This window comes from Rhodnius prolixus, unplaced genomic scaffold (genome assembly GCF_049639745.1).
Source record: "Rhodnius prolixus isolate KJV_2025 unplaced genomic scaffold, Rpr scaffold_6, whole genome shotgun sequence".
NCBI classification, from domain to species: domain Eukaryota; kingdom Metazoa; phylum Arthropoda; class Insecta; order Hemiptera; family Reduviidae; genus Rhodnius; species Rhodnius prolixus.
The window spans coordinates 438,015-461,013 of NW_027411634.1; the positions used below are offsets into that span (position 1 = coordinate 438,015).

Genomic DNA, 22,999 nt, shown 5'->3' on the forward strand with positions numbered 1-22,999 from the left:
CGGGGGAAAAAATAGTAAAAAAATTCTAAACTATTGTTTTAATTGAGAAAAAAGGCATTAAAAATCCTAATGGCGGATCGAACTAGGGTCTAGTGGGCGTGTATACAGGCCAATAGAACCGTATGTAGAGTGGGGGGAGACCACACACTGATACACGCCCACCTAACTTCTATAACTTCCACCATTAAGACTTTTAACACTAATTTAAAGTAGCAAAAATGTACTCTAGAATTTTTCCACTATTTTTTTCTCCATAGGTATTTAATAAAGAATGAAATTATGCAAAAACAAAAATAAATTTTATTGAAGATTTATTTTACAGTTTACCATCAACTACAGTTTATGTATGATTGCAGAATATGTTTTATTTCAATGATCAAGTGCCTAATTTTGAATTCACTAATGTTATTTGTTGAAATAAAACAGTGAAGTTAAAAATTACATTAATTTTTGTCGTAAAAATTTTTATTGCATAAGTTGATTCTTTATGAAATACCTACGGGGGAAAAAATAGTAAAAAAATTCTAAACTATTGTTTTAATTGAGAAAAAAGGCATTAAAAATTCTAATGGCGGATCGAACTAGGGTCTAGTGGGCGTGTATACAGGCCAATAGAACCGTATGTAGAGTGGGGGGGAGACCACACACTGATACACGCCCACCTAACTTCTATAACTTCCACCATTAAGATTTTTAACACTAATTTAAAGTAGCAAAAATGTACTCTAGAATTTTTCCACTATTTTTTTCTCTATAGGTATTTAATAAAGAATGAAATTATGCAAAAACAAAAATAAATTTTATTGAAGATTTATTTTACAGTTTACCATCAACTACAGTTTATGTATGATTGCAGAATATGTTTTATTTCAATGATCAAGTGCCTAATTTTGAATTCACTAATGTTATTTGTTGAAATAAAACAGTGAAGTTAAAAATTACATTAATTTTTGTCGTAAAAATTTTTATTGCATAAGTTGATTCTTTATGAAATACCTACGGGGGAAAAAATAGTGAAAAAATCTAAACTATTGTTTTAATAGAGAAAAAAAGCATTAAAAGTTCTAATGGCGGACCGGACAAGCGCCTAGTGGACGTGTATACTGGCCAATAGAACCGTAGGTAGGTGGGGTTAGACCACGGCTCAATTACACGCCCACATACCACATCTACGTTCCACCATTATGACTTTTTACGCTTAATTTTATTGTCAAAAATGTACTCTAGAATTTTTCCACTATTTTTTCCTCCATAGGTATTTAATAAAGAATGAAATTATGCAAAAACAAAAATAAATTTTATTGAAGATTTATTTTACAGTTTACCATCAACTACAGTTTATGTATGATTGCAGAATATGTTTTATTTCAATGATCAAGTGCCTAATTTTGAATTCACTAATGTTATTTGTTGAAATAAAACAGTGAAGTTAAAAATTACATTAATTTTTGTCGTAAAAATTTTTATTGCATAAGTTGATTCTTTATGAAATACCTACGGGGGAAAAAATAGTGAAAAAAATCTAAACTATTGTTTTAATAGAGAAAAAAAGCATTAAAAGTTCTAATGGCGGACCGGACAAGCGCCTAGTGGACGTGTATACTGGCCAATAGAACCGTAGGTAGGTGGGGTTAGACCACGGCTCAATTACACGCCCACATACCACATCTACGTTCCACCATTATGACTTTTTACGCTTAATTTTATTGTCAAAAATGTACTCTAGAATTTTTCCACTATTTTTTCCTCCATAGGTATTTAATAAAGAATGAAATTATGCAAAAACAAAAATAAATTTTATTGAAGATTTATTTTACAGTTTACCATCAACTACAGTTTATGTATGATTGCAGAATATGTTTTATTTTAATGATCAAGTGCCTAATTTTGAATTCACTAATGTTATTTGTTGAAATAAAACAGTGAAGTTAAAAATTACATTAATTTTTGTCGTAAAAATTTTTATTGCATAAGTTGATTCTTTATGAAATACCTACGGAGGAAAAAATAGTAAAAAAATTCTAAACTATTGTTTTAATTGAGAAAAAAGGCATTAAACATCCTAATGGCGGATCGAACTAGGGACTAGTGGGCGTGTATAATAGCCAATAGAACTGTATGTATGTATGGTGAGTGGGGGGAGACCACACGCTATTACACGCCCACCTACCTTCTATAACTTCTACCATTAAGATATTTAACACTAATTTAAAGTAGCAAAAATGTACTCTAGAATTTTTCCACTATTTTTTCCTCCATAGGTATTTAATAATGAATGAAATTATGCAAAAACAAAAATAAAGTTTATTGAAGATTTATTTTACAGTTTACCATCAACTACAGTTTATGTATGATTGCAGAATATGTTTTATTTCAATGATCAAGTGCCTAATTTTGAATTCACTAATGTTATTTGTTGAAATAAAACAGTGAAGTTAAAAATTACATTAATTTTTGTCGTAAAAATTTTTATTGCATAAGTTGATTCTTTATGAAATACCTACGGAGGAAAAAATAGTAAAAAAATTCTAAACTATTGTTTTAATTGAGAAAAAAGGCATTAAACATCCTAATGGCGGATCGAACTAGGGACTAGTGGGCGTGTATAATAGCCAATAGAACTGTATGTATGTATGGTGAGTGGGGGGAGACCACACGCTATTACACGCCCACCTACCTTCTATAACTTCTACCATTAAGATATTTAACACTAATTTAAAGTAGCAAAAATGTACTCTAGAATTTTTCCACTATTTTTTCCTCCATAGGTATTTAATAATGAATGAAATTATGCAAAAACAAAAATAAAGTTTATTGAAGATTTATTTTACAGTTTACCATCAACTACAGTTTATGTATGATTGCAGAATATGTTTTATTTCAATGATCAAGTGCCTAATTTTGAATTCACTAATGTTATTTGTTGAAATAAAACAGTGAAGTTAAAAATTACATTAATTTTTGTCGTAAAAATTTTTATTGCATAAGTTGATTCTTTATGAAATACCTACGGAGGAAAAAATAGTAAAAAAATTCTAAACTATTGTTTTAATTGAGAAAAAAGGCATTAAACATCCTAATGGCGGATCGAACTAGGGACTAGTGGGCGTGTATAATAGCCAATAGAACTGTATGTATGTATGGTGAGTGGGGGGAGACCACACGCTATTACACGCCCACCTACCTTCTATAACTTCTACCATTAAGATATTTAACACTAATTTAAAGTAGCAAAAATGTACTCTAGAATTTTTCCACTATTTTTTCCTCCATAGGTATTTAATAAAGAATGAAATTATGCAAAAACAAAAATAAATTTTATTGAAGATTTATTTTACCGTTCTCCATCAACTACAGTTTATGTATGATTGCAGAATATGTTTTATTTTAATGATCATGTGCCAAATTATGAAGTGCTCAATTTTGATTTGATTTAGATCTTCCCGTTAACATTTATAATATCGAAAAAAAAAATGAAGTGAATTGTAATTAACACATTCTTATTCAATAAACATTAATAATTATTTTCAAATAATTATATCATTTTACTAATTCTAGGAAAATAGGTTAACTTAAGCATTTTTCTGTCGTTATTGTAATTTGGTTTCCAAAATAGAGCGGCCTTATGTATAGATTCTAGGTCTGCTCCTGATATCGGTGGTGATAGACAAACTACACTGCTTTGCTGGTCATTCTAGCTCTTATTTCCTAGTTTTTCCTTCTCTTGTTGTAGTTCTCTTTCCAAAATAGACCGACCTAATGTATACATTCTAGCTCTGCTACTGATATCGCTGGTGGTAGACGAAATGCTCCTGTTCCCAAAATAGATCGACCTAATGTCAACATTCTAGCTCTGCTCCTGATATTGTTGGTGATGACAAAATACATCGCTTTGCTGGCCATTTTAGCTCTTAATTCCTGTGTTTTCTCTTTTTGTTATCTTGTTTCCAAAATAGACCGGCCTATTTTTCTAGGTATACATAATTTGTGGAAAAAAATTTGTGTCAGAACTTTGAATAGAAGAATAGCAGTAGTGATTGTTCACAATAGATTGTTTTATAGAGTGATTTATTGTTGAAATAATGACAATAATTATGGATTTGGATCTGTTTGTCAGAATATCTGTTGATTGGCTGATCTATTGTGTCATTCAACGTGGAATGATTAATTTGTTGAGTGCATTAAAACTTTCCGTTGTCTCCGGTCCATATGTGTTTTGTGCATATCAGTAGGTATTTGTGCATCATACTGCAACCACCTAACCATACTCATTCATACACTACACATAGACAGGCCTCATTCTAATCACCTGTTAATTAGAGCCGAGGTGTCGAGTGCAGTTTGTCTCATCACATCCGTTTCACTAATGATTTATTACCTCGTCTTTTTTCGGACATATATACCAAACAGCGTTTCCGTAATTCATATTTGGAGTTTTTATAACGTGAATTCTACTATTTTCTTTCTTTTTCTTCTGTGTGGTGTTTTTCTCTACCTTAAAACAGGAAAAAAAAGCACAGGAAGTTCATAGAGTTCCTCTGAAGTAGTATGATTTCGGGAGTTCCAGGATAAATGTTTGCGCAAAAATTCGACCTGGAACTCCCGAAATCATACTACTATCTGAGAAAACCCCATGATAATAACAACATTCTCATGACAATAAAATAATCTCTCAACCGGAAGTGACTCGCACGTATCTTTATTAAATTCTTAACAGATTTCAGACTTTCGATCATCATCAGTGGTAGTAATCCCTTTTTAAATTTGTAACCATTTCCATCCATTTACATCGATTCTTTTTTAAAAACTACCCAAGTGAAACTACTTCAACTTTTTTTTTTTTTTTTATAAAAGAAACAGGACGTCATTTCCTTGTTAGCTATCTTAACAGCAAAGCTTGGCATCCCAATCAACAACTCCCTGTCAAGTACACAGGAAGTGTAGAAAGATGTTGTGAAAAGAGGAGCAGATTCCTTTTCAGAGAGCCTACCTCCCTCTCTATCCTTTTCACTGCATCCTTTCATCATCCTGTAGGAATTAATATCATTCCCTGTGAACATAACACCCAGTATCTCATCCTTTCATTTCTTTATTCTTCCTTCAGGATTATCTCCCACCAACCCTGGTCTCTTTATTAAGTGCAGCAGTAATTAAAAAAAAAAATCATTTTATAATAAAGGATATTTTTTATTATTATAATATATATATTTTTTCTCTTTATAATAGTTTCTCTTTTAATTATCTGGCTTAATAATTAGAAAATACTCTCGAGAAAAAAATAAAATAAAATTTGGCTTCATAATGTTTAATAAGGAAATGCGCTGAATTTTCCCTTTTCATTTTTTCGTATAATTAAAATTTTCCTCCTCCATTAATAATAACTACATCAGGAGGATAATAAATTTTATAATCCAGAATTGTAAAAGCTTAAGATGATATTATTTGCTGGAAAAGATTTTGTAATTTGTGGATTTAGTGAGCATAGAAGAGGATTGTTACTCTAATAAGACTTGACTGCAAGGATCCATGGTAGATAATATTTTTCAAAACTCTCTCTGGACAACAAAAGACTTGATTTATACTTCTATTTTGAAACCCATCTGGGCGTATGGAATAGAGAGCTGTGGGGTTCAACCAAACGCTCTAATCTCCGTAAGGATTCAATCGCTACAATCTACAATACTTCGAACTATTTGTAAACGCTCCATTTTAAGTCTCCCAACCTGGACTATACACACTGTGACCTTAACATTCCTTTTGTCACACAATTTGCTAAAAACACGATACAGAAAACTCCTCCACTTCAGCCTGCAATCTCACGTTCGGCCCCTCAGTTTTCTGGGATGCAAAAGGCATTCTCTGCTGATAGATTATCTTCCTACTGGCCAAACAATTACGGGGCAAATACTATGCAAACCTCCTAGAGACCAACTACAGGAAAAGATACGCGAAAAAAGGCCTGGTTTGGCAAGGAAAAAATAGTCATCTTTCATCAGGACAACGCACGCCCGCACACAAGTGTTATTGCCATGGCAAAACTTCATGAACTGAGGTACGAATTGTTGCCACATTCACCTTATTCACCTGATTTGGCACCATCAGACTTTCATCTCTTTCCCAAGATGAAAATTTTCCTCGGTAGAAGGAGATTTCCTACAACGGAAGAACTGACAGCCGAATTGGAGAAGTATTTTGCAGGCCTGGAGGAATCTCATTTTCGAGATGGGATCCAAGGCATTGGAACATCATCGCTGGACCAAATGCATTAGTCTACAGGGAGACTATGTTGGAAAATAAAAGCAGTTCCTCCGAGGTAAGACACTTCTTTCTAGTACATTCCGAGAACTTTTCAAACCACCCTCGTAAATCCTTTAGCTCACAAAATCTTTCTTCTAGAACTCTTCATGATAACCCGAACAAGAAGTCTTAAAAGAGACAGTGGTGGCCCCGTGATCTCCTCTCAAGTAAGAGAAGTGACTAACCATATATTGTTTTGGAGTGTTACCACTGGGTAACTTCTCCACTCGTTTCCTTATCATTTATTGCTCTATTGTATCATTGTCACTTTCAGCGCTAACGCGCTGATTGTAGCGCTAATAAACGCCAAAAAAAAAAGTTTTCATTATTTTTCTTTGTTTTTAAGAAATAATTGTATGAAGGGTGATTTTGATTTTGTATATTATACTTTATTTTGTATTTATCTTTCACAAGTGGAAATAGTACCTATTTCTTCTCATAATTGTTATTACTAGCAGAGGCCAAACTCTTGCTATCATTTATATCATGTATCATTTCTTATAAGCAACAAAACAAATAAATAAAAATAAATAATGTAGCCAGAGGTGTGGTATGACACTAATAGTACATCACAAAAATTCCTCAGTACTACCTTTAATTGAAATTTCCCGGAAAAATTACGCAAATAAAGGTGATAAAACTTTATTAATATAAGCAATAAGTTATGTTAAAGTCAAGTGTGTTTCCGACCGGAATTCGGTCTGAATTTAACACTGGCTTAACATTCCTATATACATATATATATTTCTACAATTCACACTTGGTTAAGTTGGAAGGTGTTAATCAGAAGTGTTAAGAAACGGAGAAAATTTAACACTACGCTGAACAAAGAGAAACGATTTACATGTTAATCTGTGTGGAGATCCAGTCAGCTGATTCAAATGGATTATTAATATTTAGAAATTATGATTTCAGATAGAGAATAATTTTCTGGAAAATGAACAATATAATATCAACCCTGTGTTTTTCCTGAGCTTTTCCTAAACTCATAGCTTACAGCTGATAAGTTTGATGGAATTTTCCTAGTTAAGTTTAAACAAAAATTATAGTCCCTGATGTGTACCGTAATTACAAAATAACTTAAATTTGATAATGATTGGAGTTTAATTATTATTCGGCGGAGGAATTTCTTTACAGCTATTAAATATAATTCTTACAAATCTGTAGCTCTCATCTAGAGCACCAGAAATGAAATAAAACTGTTTAATTTTTCTTTGCTGTCAATATCGAATAAATTAGTGAAAAACCTCAGTGTTATTGGAGCTTATTTACCTATTTAACAAATCTTTTCCTTAGTGAATTATAGTAAGACACCTCTGGCTACATTCTACTTCCGATTATTCAGGATTTGGTGGGGTGTCATTGGATATATCCATTTTGAGAGGTCTCCTAAGTCAATTGAAATGTGTCTTAACCAAAGGATACCACCACAAAATTATGGGTCAAAATCTTGACAAAATGTATTTCCGGTGTCTCCATTTTTTTTTTTTTATGGATTAATAATTTCCGGTCAATTCTAATGAAATGTTCATCCCTGATTAATAACAGCATAAATGTAACAAACGCGCCACATAATTATTACATTGAGTTGTAACATAATGGCTTTATGTTGCACAGGGGTTTGGGTGGCTCCCATTATTGGTACTTGACTTGACATTAGTGTGTGCATGTGTGAATCTGTGCAGAGAAATTGTGTAACATGAACGTTAAACTTGATGTGCAAACGTCATCAACAATATGTTATTTTCTGCTTTCACTGCCACAAACGATTTTACCAAGCGTTGTACCCACGTTGTGTGACGTTAGCTACTGTGCTGCAGGCGGTAAACTCATAGCTAATGTAATCCTCATATCATATTCACTGCATACAACAACAACAAACGCAACTTATTGGTTAATATAACCGTTATGTCCACGCCACTAAACCATCAAACATATGGTATCGTATCTGATATTGATATATAATCATATGGTAGTTAATTGCTATTAAAGCCGGTTGTCGTCATGGTATCAGTTTTAGTTTTTTTTTACAGAAATCTTTTTGTGATTGGATAAAAAAAAGAAAAAAAGAAGAATTCAGTTTTAAATCGACTTCAATCCGATTTTTGTCAGATCGATTTTTATTTTTACTTTCTCTTGAACTGTACTAGTAAGAAAAAGTATTGTAAATGTACAGTTCTTCAGATTTTGTGATATCATCGGAAGTGCCGTTTTCAGAGGTCTTGACAAAATGTATTTCCGGTTTAAATTCAACTTTGTCGCAATGCTGTCTCTTTCTGTTTTTTATTTATTTATTTTTTTTTATTTATAATTCGTAGTTGTAAAAAAGTAAAGTAAAGAAAAGTAATCGCCTATTTTTTCAGGCGGGGCTTAACGTCTAACTACCAAATTAGGTGTCGTGGACGGAGGCAAACATACTTTACTGTAAATTTCTCATATTAACCATTAAATAAAATACAAGACCTAGACCGAGAATCGAACCCACTAAACCAACAATACATCTTAGCATTGCGGGTCTAGCCTATAACCGCCTAACATACTTTACTATAAATTTCTCATATTAACCATTAAATAAAATAGAATACCTATACAGGGGAATCGAATCTACTAACCAACAATACATCATAGCATTGCGGGTCTAGCCTCTAACCGCTCGGCTACCTTGGCTCCAATTCGTAGTTGTAGTTTAGTGTAATTGCCGCAGGAGGACGTTGTTGCAAGCAGCTTCCCGGGTGTTGCAATCCCACGGGTTCTTAGCATAGTACTCCCATGCACTTCCAATAGGAACACACAATACGTACACTTTACACTGCATTCTAGTAAACAAGCACACCAAGGCATACACGAGTACACTTCCCTAGGTTTTACCTTCCCTTTTGGAGATAGCTGAGGGCAAAGGGAGTAAAACCCATTAAAATCCAAGATTCTCCCCATTTGTCACAAGAGGTGTTTAGCATACTAGGGATGACAATCCTTCTCTGCAAAACCTGAATACGTCTTAGAAACCATAATTCAGAAAATTTCAGGAGGATAAGCTTCATGGGATGCAATGGCAAGAAAAAGGGTCATTTCTGCTTTTGTCTTAGAAAAGAACTTTACAGCAGCGATTGGTGGCTACTGACTATTAGAAACAGAACTATTAGTAATATCTGTCCTCTCTGTACTAACTATCCCCCGCCAAAATATCACATTGTTCCATAATTTAAGCGCGCCTAAACACTAATACTATCTGTTGGTAGCTAGGAGAGATACTATTAAACTAAACACTTACTGACGAGCGCGCATCCCTACACACAGACAGACAGACGCGCGCACTCTCCAAACTGGACCCCACACAGTACCATAGTGTATTGAAGATAAGATTACAATTGCAAATTATTATGTTGGTATGTATGTATGTATAGCAATTTACTGTGGAAATTGCTGCTAGCAAAACCAAGCTAATAAAGTGCCCATTCTGAAGTGTCATTTAAATAACATCTAAATGAAACTTTTAACAGTTACTAAACATTTTGATTTATTATTTTGATTGGACGCTTTTTAATAAAAAAAATTTCCCCTTCTATATTATTTATTTATATTATGCAGGTTACACTTCTTTGAAGCTTAATTCTAAATTTATTTTCCATCTAAATTTATTTATTTATTTTTTTAAACTAGATATTTATATAAAGTCGAGCCTCCCATAAAGGACACTCTCACTAGCGACTACCTCCATTTACGGACAGTTTTTGGATTTCCCCGTTTTTACCCCTATACCACTTTCTATATATATAAAAGAACCTCCGTCTAACGGACACTCTACATAACGGACCGCGGGCATTGATTTTGGGAATCGGATTAAATGTTTCACCTCCCACCAACGACCACCTTATTCTTAAAACTACCTTTGACGCGGCGGTAAAAAGAATTATCCCCTCTCAAGTTTTTTGTTTTTTCTGTTTTTTCCTAAAGTTTCCTATGTAAGCTCCATCATCTTGTACCATTTTAATCATTTTTCAATATAACTTTGGATGAAAAATATTATTTTTTCCGATATGTCTCTCAAACGATAGTGGTTAACTCTAGAAGAGAAAATAAATGTGTTTGAAGATTTTGCAAAAACCAAATCGAGCCATCGTCAACTTGCCGAAAGGTTTGTTCTATTTTTCTAATAATAGATGATAGTATGATGATAATTTTACCATAAATTATTATTGTTAGGAATAAATGTGATGATTATTATAAAAATTATTAATTAAGTCAATAATATGTAGTCTTTTGATAAATTTTTTGGATAATTAAGAAAAACTTGATGCATATCATACGAGTATAGCTAAATAATTATGCAGTTATGTACGTTCTTGAATCTATTAATAATAAACAATTTTTAAATAGATGTTTGGGAAAAAAAAACCCATAATTTTTCATTATGAAACTTGCCTACACTCCTTCTAACGACCACCTCCAAATAGCGGCCACTTTGCTTTCCCCTGCCAGTGTCCGTTATTGAGAGGTTCGACTGTATTCACTTTAGAAAGATCAGTAGCCTAACGAGCGATATTTGACTCTGAGAGTACTAATTATTAAACATAAATTCATCAGCCAAAATGAGGTTCTGGTCAGCCTCGTTCTTTTCAAATTACTTCTACTGGTTTCAAGAAACAGTTTTCAAGCAGATATCTTCAATTGTCCTATATGCAGCATACCCGAAAAAGAGGATTTACAACACTTTTTATTAAGATGTATAAGGCTGCAATCTTATACAGATAAATGCTTGAATAAAAAGTCCCATTTTGTCGAACTTTACAAAAAAAAACGAAGCCCAAATTGTGGAAACTTTAAACCCGTTTGAGGTTTTGGGGAGATCACAACATTGCTATGGACTTTTCATGAATTTTAAATTTTCTAGTTGTAAGTGTTTTTAGTTTATCCTTAGTCTACCCATTAAGGGCAGTTTTCTGGGTGACGTAGATTTTTCAATTTTGAATTTTCCTCGCCATTCTCTCATCCCCCCCCCCAAATTGGTCATTTTGAAAAGTTATTGTAGGTTTCATGTGGAAAATTTTTTCGGCTTTATTTGTGTATGTCAGTTCATGACTATTTCCTCCGAAGACATTAGCTCTGCTGAGCCCTAAGTGCACGCTGATGAAGTGAGGGTTAAATCCCGTTGTCGCCAAGGTAACCAAGCTAATGTACTTTCTCTTAGAAAACTCAATTACAGTGGATCCCTGTCGTCTGTAAGAGATCCCAGCTGCGGAATGGGTACTTGGTCGGATGATGGCTTTTGTCTCTAAAGAGTTCCCGAGGAAATTGACACAACACTGATTCCAAGAGTATTTTCCTCTCTCTTTTCTTGTACTTCTGAAAAGCGTAATCTTCTTTTAGATTTTCTGGAACAAGACTTTGAGCTTTAGTCCATCATCAAGCTGGAGCTTTTTGCGGAGTAACCAGGATGCATAATATCCCATTTATTGCATGGATGATTTGAGACGTTATTAAATTTAATTCTCTTGATAAGAAATGATATTCTGGTTGACGTTAAACTAAACATTAATGCCAACGGCCACGTTACCAGGTTGAATACACTGGTTCTCGCCCGATCACCGAAGTTAAGCAACATTGAGTGTGGTTAGTACCTGGATGGGTGACCTCCTGGGAACACTGCGTGTTGTTGGCACTAATAATACTGCAGATAGTAGTAATTTCATTCTCCTTTTCTCTTGCGAACAACAGTTTTGTCCAGTGCTTTTTCCAGTGCACTGCCGGCCTCCGGACAATGTTCTATCGTTACAGGCAATACTGTCCATCACCGTACAGTGAACTGTAACATGCTCATCAGGAGTAAATCTAAGAGCCAGGCAGCTGAATTCAAACCCAGGATCTCCAAATCAGAATCCTGTGTACGCTAACCACTGGCCTAATTCCATCCCTTGATCATCAAAATGATACATATTTCAAACTGTGAATTTGTAAAACAAAAACCTATCCCATTGCTCAGAAATATCACTTTTTACGGGAAAATCTATTCCTGTTTCTCCATCCACTGCCCAGGAGTGTGGCCTCCTAAAACAAATTTTCCAGCACCCAGCAAACTAGGATAAATTGAGGGTGTTTTCTTTATTCACAATTTTTCTAATAATGGATCATACTTTGTGAAAATTGTAAAATCTAGTTTGGAAAAACCAGTGAATTACTTTTTTCTTTTTTTTCTTTTTACAGCCATCCAACTAGATGAACTCTCAGCGCTGACCCCCCCTCAGTATTAGAAACATTTGTATGATGAATGTGCCCATATCTAGCCAGTACTCTGCCCTACATTTGCATTCGTGAACATTTATGCAATCATCTGCATGCAATCATATCAATTATTCATGTTTTAACTTGCAAAACTGTTTAATTATTTCCACTGGTCTTTAAAAATTAAATTTAAATGCAAAAATATGACTAAAATAGGATTGAGCGTCAACAACTGTACGGAAAAGCGTAATGCTGAAAAACTATCAACTTTGGCGCAATTTTTTCCCCGTTTTTTCTGTAAAAAAATAATTTTCTCAGTTTTTTCAGCTTTTACTTTTTCTTTTTAAGCTGAAATTTGAATGAAAAATATAGGGTGCTTGCCGATCTGTGTACCTCTTGTTGTTTAATCAATTCTTATATCATTTTTTTTTCTATTAAATAACTGAGACTGATGCTGCTACAGAAGAATTATGCATGCGCCAAATCCTAACGACCGCGACAGCTGTGCAGCGTAAAGCCTTCTCTTTCGATTGTGCAGCGTCTCATGTATTTGTAGAGAAATCTGTCTGACCGGAACCGTCGTTTGTGTACTAGAGGTGTTAGTTTCGTTTTGCCGAAAACATGATACTACACATGTAGTAGAGCAACGAATTGTCGTGAAATTTCGCATGAAAACTTGGTGAAACCTCTACTGAAACTTAATCTTTTATTAAAAGAAGTTTATGGCGATGAATGTTAATCACGTGCGCAAGTCTTTTGAGTGGTTCAAGAGGTTTCCAAGATGACCGAGAAGACGTCGGAGATGATGACAGCCCGGGTCGCTCTTCCACGTCCAAAACGGGTGAAAATATCCGATTATAATTAATCAACATTACTACCTTGAGGTGCTTGCTCAACTCTGGTGAAAGAGTAAGGAAAACAAAACGACCCGATTTGTGGAAGAACAAGTCACATGGGTTCTCCATCAAGAGAATGCGCCGGCTCACACTGCATTGTCTGTCTGTCGCAAGACGTTTCTAGCCAAGTATTTTTTTTTATTATTATTAAACATTATTTTATTTATTTATTGATTTACATTGAAAATTTAACCAAATGTATAGCCTTGGTCATAGACCGTCAGGCGAGTTGCCACTTAATACAAAAAGAAAAATAATGAGTAATTGTACAAAACTAAACAAATGTGATGTCAATTGTTACGCTACAAAACGAACATTTAATAATAGTATTTTTATAAGAGTTTTATAATTATTTATAATAGTAATTCTTTCTGAATTTATTGATTACAAAAACAAAAAACAAAAATCTAATTTTAAACACAATTCAAGAGGCATGTGAACTGAGTAAATTTGAGAGAATTTTTTTTTTTTTTTTTTTTTTTTTATTAAACTATTAACATAGTTGAGAAGTGGATAAGGCACACAACAATAATCTATGAGTGAACTACCCCGTGTACTGACATACGTATACTCGCCTTCACGATCATCAGCTGTTCTTCCGTTCAATACGCATAAATCTTTATCTTCACACATCCCCAACAGTTTATTTCCTTCTCTATTCAATATCTTGTCTTTAGATTCCCTTACAGCATGTATATTTTTAGTCTTAATGTTATCAGGTAATATTTGTAAATCAGACAGTCTGGCATTACCATCCCCAATAAGTAAACAATCATGCATTCTATTCTCAATACAAAAATTACAAATATCATTAAAATTTTGCTCCCAAAAACTACAATTTATATATACAGGCAGAAGGTAAAACAGCTGAGTGCCCACATTTACCTTTAATAAAACTTAATATTCACAAACATAACTTTTTCAGACAAATCACTCCTAACACCCATTAAAATTCCACCTATTGCTCTACCTGCTTTACCACTCTTTTATAGCCACATCCCAATACAAAACAAAACCATTAAATAAGTGCTCAAACTTAGCTATGTCCTTTTTCAAAACAGAAGCTTCACTTAATAGAAATATATCAAAACTAGTTATAAACTCAAAAAAATCAGTATTATTTTGCTTGTTACTTAATCCTTTAATATTATACGACAAAATCTTAATTAATAAAAAATTATTTACAATCGGCTAAATACTTAACGCAGATTTCATCCGACGCCGTGACCGTGATGATGTAGATAAAATAAAATAGGGCCTCGCCTAGTTGCTGTCATTTTAAATGTGGAGTACCTTCAGTTGTCATACCAGAAACACTTCCACCACTACCTGCTTCATTAGGAAGATTAAGAAAGTCAACACCTGTTATCTCAGCCAGCAATGCAAGACCATTTCCTCTTTCTTCTGTTATGAGACCATCCTCGTCATCCCACTTGAACTTAACAGTTCGATTGTTAACAGTTAATATTAGTACATCTGTACGTAATCGCAACCTGGCTCCAGGTGTAATTTGCATGATTCTTCTTCTCCAAAACAGCAGATTGTTTCTTCTATTTCGTGTCACATACGACAAATCTTGTTGTATCAAAATGTCCGTATTTTTAGCTTTATGCATACTGGACATTATAAGAAGAACGTCCTTGTAACTGGCGAACTCAACTAATACTACTCTTCTTCCGGTTCTTGAACGGCCTATAGGAAATGCCTGAACTATATTAACTTCACTCGTAAGCCCCAGCAAGCTTCCGCACAATTCATGAACCACTTTCCTGTAGTCTGTGCTCTCAGGTATACCCCTGAATATGAGATTATTTCTTTTAGATTTATTTTCTAAGTCCGCTAGTTTCTCCTTCAGCTGCTTATTCTCCGCTTTGATCACAACCAGCTCTTCTTTAACCTTTTCAAATCCAGAAATTGCATAATTAATTTTCTCATCAATCTTGATGAGGTCATCCTTAGTTGCAAGCTGTGACATCTGCTCACTCATACTCTTTAACATTAGTTTCATCTCATTCATCCAGGATGTTTGCAGATTAAGACTTGCTTCACCCATCTTGCAATCTACTTGACAGATTTTATCTACTTCAGGAGAACTCTGAGTGCGCCTTCGCTTATTTAATTTATTTTTTGGCGTCAAATATTTGTCAATACTTTCCAGACTCATTAAATGTATTAGAAATATTGCGCGTATATAATTTGAGAAATTTAAATTCAAAAAGAATTAAATTGTCAATAAGCAGAGAAAAAGCTGTTTAATAAGCCTGCAGCCAGCTTAGAAAAATAATTTAAAATAAATAGAGCCAGATGTCTTGTTTACCAACACGGTAATTGTAAAGTAATAAACAAGTTTCATAAAAAATTGGAATAAATCTTTACCAAAGTTCTAAAGATGTTTGTAAGAAATACTGATGGTATCAACAAAGTTGATCAACAGGTAAATAATTCGGTGCAAGAAAGAGAACGGATGAGATAACAACATAAAACTATATCCCCACCACTCACAAAAACAAGCACTGAACTGGCAAAATTCTCTTTACTATTAATAATTAACAAATCTTTATCTTTAAATAACTAAAAATCCCTTCGGTAGAATTTTGCAGTTTTTTGCTATATTAAACTTCTTATAGAATCCTACACTCACGTCAAAAATCACGGTTTAAAACCTCTTAGAACTATGGTTTTGTAACAAAAAAACAGACAGCACAAAAATAGATGTTCACTCTACAACAGCACAAAGACAACTAGCCAAGTATTTAGGCCAACCGCCTTATTCGCCTGACCTGACCCCCATATGACTTTTATCTGTTCCCTAAAGTCAAATCTGCATTAAAAGGGAACACGATTTCAGTCCGTTGAAGCTGTGAAAGAAAAAGCGGCACACGTCATACAGGAGATCACAGAAAAAGACTTCCAGCACTGTTTCGAACAATGGTAAATCCGCATGGAGCGTTGTAGAGATAGCGGAGGGGTGTATATTGAAGGTGATAATAACTAAATATGTTTAAATTTAAAATAAAAATGTTTTACAGCAATAGTCTCATCATTTAATAGCCACAGCTCCTCGAATAGAGATTATACCAACTTCTCAAAAATTGAGGTTTCAGTTAAAAAAATCACCGTTTTTAAAGTCCCCCTCAATTTATTGATATCTCTGGGCGATAATTTAATAACCATTTAGACCCCCTATCCAAGATCTTCTTCTCTCTACCTCTCTAGGGAAGCCAACCTCTGTACTCCAGGCTACTTCTGCCAACAATGATGAACAATGGTGTTAAAGCCCAAAAAAAAAACAGACTCCCTACAACATCCTGGACATGGAAATTTATCTAGCCAAGTTTTCTTCCTAATTCAATGGCTCCCATAATTTATGCAAAAACTTTGACATCCTTTTTAGAATGGATGACGTGCCAGGTTTTGCCATTTTTTGTCTCTCATGGAATTGAAAGTACTAGAAATAAGATCCTCTCGTCATACTAAAGTAAATATACACAGGAAATGAAAAATTATATACCTACTTCCTGTCAAAAAATATTTCCTCACATAAGATATGAGCTCCATTATCCATAAGCATTACTTTTGTCCGAATGATCTATTTATTTCCGTGAAGATTGGTGACGTCTCTTCTTTCCTGTCTAACATGCGCTAGGTGTCTTATTCAGAATGAATATTTGAACAATGTGAACATAGTATATCATCTCACCTGTAGGTACATCTATCTGTCTGTAAATTTATCTCCTTGCTGTTCTAAGGAGACTGTACCAATCTTCCTAAACGGGTTGAATCATTCAGGGAAGAAATTTTTGTTTTTTCGTTTTGTACTTCCAGGATTTCTCTTGGGAGATTTTACTTTCTGCTTCCTGTATCTCCTTCACTCAAGTGTCTAGAACAGGGATCATCCCCCTTCCGGAAGGAGCGTCTCTTTCCATTGGTGGTCAGTGAGAAGAGGAGCACTATATGTGGTGGTGCCGCCGCAAAGCGCTGTGTCGCTCATATACAGTACTACTTCCGGTAATGCGGGACGCACGCGTCACCGGCTCCGAAAACAAGTGCAGAATAACAGCCAGAAGTAGGAAGAAAGTCCAAAGCACTATAACTAAACCGGACCATCTCATTAGCCAAAAGCAGGTCAATAATTCCCACAGAAATACTGGGCAGTTTGGTGATTTAAATTTACTGGTTCTTAAATTGAAATATTCTATTTGTTCCAGTTTTTTTGTTTTTTGTTTTACTTTAAAATAGTTTGTTTTATAGTCCAGCCCTCCAACGGTCTGAGGGGCAGTGAACTGGTCCCCTGGGTAAAAAGTTTGGGGACCCCTGAAGTAGATTATCGATATTTGGGTTGAAGCTACCTATCGAAGTTCACTTCTCGAATTAGATTAGAGGAAATTCTTGGTGGATGTCTTACTGCTTAGTGACGCCCTCTAGGGGTACGCAAATGACTTTCTTTTTCTTGAGGTAAAGAATTCTTTACTTTTTACCATTTTTTTCCTCTTTTTTTTAAATTCCGTTAACCTTACCATGTGCGACTGCCTAGTGAATGTTTCTTTGAAATGCCTTCTTGAGAGACAGAACTCCGGCCTATCTCGTTCATCCAATTACGTGTATGTGACCTAACATCCTGCTACTAGTTTCTTACCTGGAAAAGTAAGACCTAAGGCCAAGGTAGAGGAAAAAAACAAGCTTCTAGAAGGTAGAAAAAGCAAGAGGATCTTATTTAGAAGTAATAACTGGATACTCCGAAACAAGTCAATTTCGAGACAGTCACTGGGAAGCAGTAGATAGAATAAATAAAGGATGGTGCATGGCTTCCATGATGTTCAGCCTCATGAATTGTCTTCAGGACATGTAGAGGAAGAGGTTTATGTCTACAAAATGTACGAAAGGTGGAGCCCTACTGAGTTGGAGCTAAACTCAGAAGTCAGCAAGAGCTCATTGAGAAGAAAAAGCTTTACAAAAATTATAACATCCTAGTGGATGGCCTTGTTTGTTCTTACCGGAAAACACCCTTTATCTGGACGGTAGTGCTAGAAGGAAACGGAAGTGAAGTCGAAATCTGTACACCAAACTCTGATAATGGATGAAAGTCCGAAACCGGATACAGGGATACAATACGCATGCGCGCTACAGACAAATTATCCAGCTCAACACATTGTCAAATTCTTAAAACTCTGTGTTTATACTTAATCCACATGGTTCCAGTATTCTATACTCAATCATTTTGCTAGAAAAACTCGTTTACGTCATTTCTTGGAAATGAATGAGAAGAACTGTTATCTCCTACGTGTCCATTCAGTGTGATGTATTGTTTTACAAAAACTTTATAATGTTTTACAAATTTTTGGGTTTACAAGAAATGAACCAGAATAACTTTAAGTAACAGTTGTATGATTTGAGGCATTTAAGTGTCCATACCAAAATTTGTGTGGGAATGATTTTTCTGGATAATTCCTTTAAAAACGCCAGGATTTTGGTTTTTATTTAAACGTAATGTAAAATCTAGTTCAACAGCAAAGTATGAAGTTCAGAATATTAAGCTTCTTTACTAAGTTCTTGTTTCTGGCAAACTGGTTTGGTTAGACCCACAGGATCAAGTAATTACCCCCTAAGACTAAGGGTGAGTAAAGTTTTGTCAAGGAACAAAGCTTCAAAAAGAGGAAGGGGGCGTCTCTTCTCTTGCAGGACATTTTATCCTTAAGGAGCTGTAAATGATAAAAGTTGTTGTTCCACCAACTGGCTTTTGGTTTTTAGTTTTATCTGGATCTGTTTGTTTAGACGACAAACAGCAGCAGGAATGGTAGATCGTGCTTGTGATGTTCAAGGACAAGGTGGTCGCTTCCTTTAGGGAAGGGGTGTGGTTAGGGTTTGGTAGAAATTAGTTTTTTTTTTTGTTTTTTTGACGAGAATACGTCTTTAAATTTGAATCATATGGTGGCAATCCAAAAAACCTAATGATAACAAAATCGGGGGATACAGTTTGGCATTATAGTTTCGAATCTATCGTCTACATCCAAAATTAAATTAGACCACTGGATAGCTAAAGGATCAAAGAATTCATTACGATAAGCGAGGATTGTGACGCATCGCGCGCAGTGGAGGGGGAAGCGCCGCGCCATTTTGAGATCATTTTGCTGCGTATCGAGATTTGCAATTAGTATAACTTTTGACTCGGAGTAGCCACGATGTTCGTTTTAAGTTTTAATCGACAGCTGTCGTCACAATCTATCGATTGCATATAAAACATTAGTGTAAAATAGTTACAGTGAATATAATAAGGTGTTAGAATAAAAAAAATATTATCCAAAAATATATAATGTCGGCCCTATACGCGTCGAAAAGCCAAAAAACCAAATACAGAGATCGTATACGGTTGGAAAGGGCTTCTCAAGAACAATCGAATGGTTAATAATAAAAACACCATAAGACCGAGTCAAACTGTGCTGGGAACGTAAAAGAATGAATGCGGCCGAACGGATCAACGACAGTGTCCAGTACATCTGCAGCTAGGGCCGGTTGAAATTATGCAAGTGGATGATAAATTCGCTTCTACATCGTACAACGGACTGTATAGGCATAGATTGTGTTCGATCGTCGATTATTGGGCAACACGTTTTACTGCGACGCTTGTCAACAATCCATTCGGACATAAGTGTGTGATGTGTGTGATCGTTTATGGTTTCTGCGCTCGTTGAAGTTAACAAAAGAAAAAGCACTTACCGCTGCTTTTTGTTTCCTTGATTTCATCCTAAATACATAAATAAAAATATTATATATAAAAAATATAACCTGTTACGACGTATTCACTTAAAATACACGGCCTTGTCCATGACACAGCCACAGTATTTTTTGGGGGGTTATGAGGGAAGAGGAACAAGCTGATAGAAGTGGTAGATCGAGATACCCGACCATGAGAGTGTCTTCATTTATCTTCTTCATCTTCTTCTTCAAATGGGTACCCCCCCCCCCAACAAACCCATTTCTCCAAAAAAAAACCCAAAAAACAACTCCTCTTGTTCTCCTCCACAAGAAGTCTCTCTGTTTGCTGCCTGTCTAATCGTACAGTCGAACCCACTATAGGGTCTGGAAATTAGGTTCTTCTTCTTGCTACTTACAATCTCTCTAACTAACCCAGGCTCCCTGATGTGCTTCTTACTTGTAGGATATCCTCTTACGGTTGAATGTGGAGCCTTGCCGTCTGGCTGGCTATGCCAAGATCTTAGGGAACAGCCACAGACTAAGCTCATCTTCCTCAACCACTCTTCTTCACCTTTCACCAAAACACACACACACACACACACACACACACACACATACATACAGTCATAGACATCTCACAGCTTCAGCCTCCCCAATATCGGCCATCTTTTTGTTATCCCCGTCTATCCTGCTTGCTTCCTACATAAAACAAGGAAGTCTTTGATATCTGCCGTATTTCTTAAATCCCCAGTTTCTCATTTTTACCTTCTTTTCCTGGACCAAGAGATTTCATCAGTTGTAGTTTTTTATTTATTTTATTTTTTTTTTGTAGGTCTCATAAAAGTTTACTTTAGCCGGAAATTGGAGATACCAAGAAAAGAACTGTGAAGTCGTGTTTGTATGTTCAATGTTTTAGCCGACAGTTCCGGAGTTAATTTTAATTTTATCAAAGATCCAAGTGATATCTCTTACCGGGACTTAAAGTACCCACTTGTTCACCCTTATTTATTAAGTATTTTTAAAAAAGGGTACAAACTTCTTCTTTTTTTTTTTGAAGTACATAATTAAATCTTGAGTAAGGTCGTTATACTTCAACAATCTAATTATGTATCGGGTAACTTCTTCAAGAGTTCATTAAATCTACAACATCAAACTCTGCGCTTTTCACGTGGAACTGAGCTTAATAAAAAAATAAATAATTTTCTATCTCTCAGAATTGGAAAACTTTTCCAACGAACTGAAGATTGAAGGAAAATCGCTTTGTATTTCCCGCTGGCTGCTGAAAGAGGATTACCTATCATCTCCTCTTTTTTACAGCCAATCGTTGTTTTTTTTTCCAGCTGCGTTCACAATAAAATTGTAATTATTGATTTCTTTTATATCCTTACACACGGTACAGCACCTCAGGTAGGATAATGAATCCCACTCACCTTGGGATCCCCAGGAAAGTTAAAGGCTGCAGCACAAGGAGAGCAGGAAGTCTAGGGCAGCTTTTTCCTGTTACTCTCCACCACATCCACTGTTCTCCAGATGAGGATAGAGAGGATTTTAAGTGGGAATATATCTCCTTCCAGGCGCCACGGTAGCCGAGCGGTTACAGGCTAGACCCGCAATGCTAAGATGTATTGTTGGTTTAGTGGGTTCGATTCCCCCGGTCTAGGCTTTGGATTTTATTTAATGGTTAATATGAGAAATTTATAAAGTATGTTAGGCGGTTATAGGCTAGACCCGCAATGCTAAGATGTATTGTTGGTTAGTAGATTCGATTCCCCTGGTCTAGGTCTTGAATTCTACTTAATGGTTAATAAGAGAAATTTACAGTAAAGTATGTTAGGCGGTTATAGGCTAGACCCGCAAAGATAAGATGTATTGTTGGTTAGTGGATTCGATTCCCCTGCTCTAGGTCTTAGATTTTATTTAATGGTTAATATGAGAAATTTATAGTAAAGTATGTTAGGCGGTTAGGACACTAGCTAAGATGTATTGTTGGTTTAGTGAGTACGATTCCCCTGTCTAGGTCTTGGATTTTATTTACTGGTTAATGTGAGAAATGAATGAAACAGTAAAGTATGTTTGCTAGTCGCCTCCGTCCACGACACCTAATTTGGTAGTTTTGACGTAAAACTCGCCCGGAAAAATAGGCAATTATTTTGCTTCACTTGCTTTGCTATATCTCTTTCCAATTTCTGGTACGGATTCTGGCCATCCAGGCTGGTCCATGATGCTGTAACTCCTTCTTACAACAGCCTTTTGTGGATTTTTTTTTTTTTTTTTTTTTTTTTTAGTTGAAAGTAGGGGAATTTCTGGGATTGAGCTTTGGGAGGACTAGATTGCCCTGAATAAATCCCTGAAAAACAATTTCCTCAACTTTTTGAGGAACAATAAAGCTACTGTAAGAAGGAGGAAGCGGAACATTAAAAAAAAATCAAGTTGAAATTGGAGAGCAGGAAATAGAAGTTGAAGAGGAGCCGAAAGAAAAAGCCCTTGAACATGCACAAGAAGAAGAAGAAGAAAAAAAAAATTCGAATGACCAGGATACGAAGGGACAGAGGTTTAGTTAACAAAAGAGTATTTTAGTGATGTTTTTTTTTTTTTTTTTTTTGGGACCCGTTGAAACAGGAATCGGGACTGGGGCTCTTTCCGCACACCTCCCCCGCTGGGCAATATTCGCCCACTTCAGCCAACCATTAGGCGGCGATGGCGTCCAAACGCCCGCCCCCCAATTACACTGTTGGCTACTCTGCTCCCTCCATCACCCCTCCTCCCCACCACAGAGAAACAGCCAAACTGGTCCCATTTCATGCCTATTAAATCTCAATAAACTCTCCAATTTCTTATTGTCCTATTCATTTTTATATTAAACACATACACACACACACACACACACAGACAAA

General features: G+C 35.2%; 1 protein-coding gene and 1 pseudogene across 2 annotated transcripts in view; both read left to right on the plus strand.

Moving 5' to 3' along the window:
* Positions 1-22,999, plus strand: part of side-VII (sidestep VII transmembrane protein) — a 494,219-nt gene that overhangs the window by 294,649 nt on the left and 176,571 nt on the right. The window lies entirely within an intron of this gene.
* Positions 11,835-11,956, plus strand: LOC141461538 (5S ribosomal RNA; annotated as a pseudogene).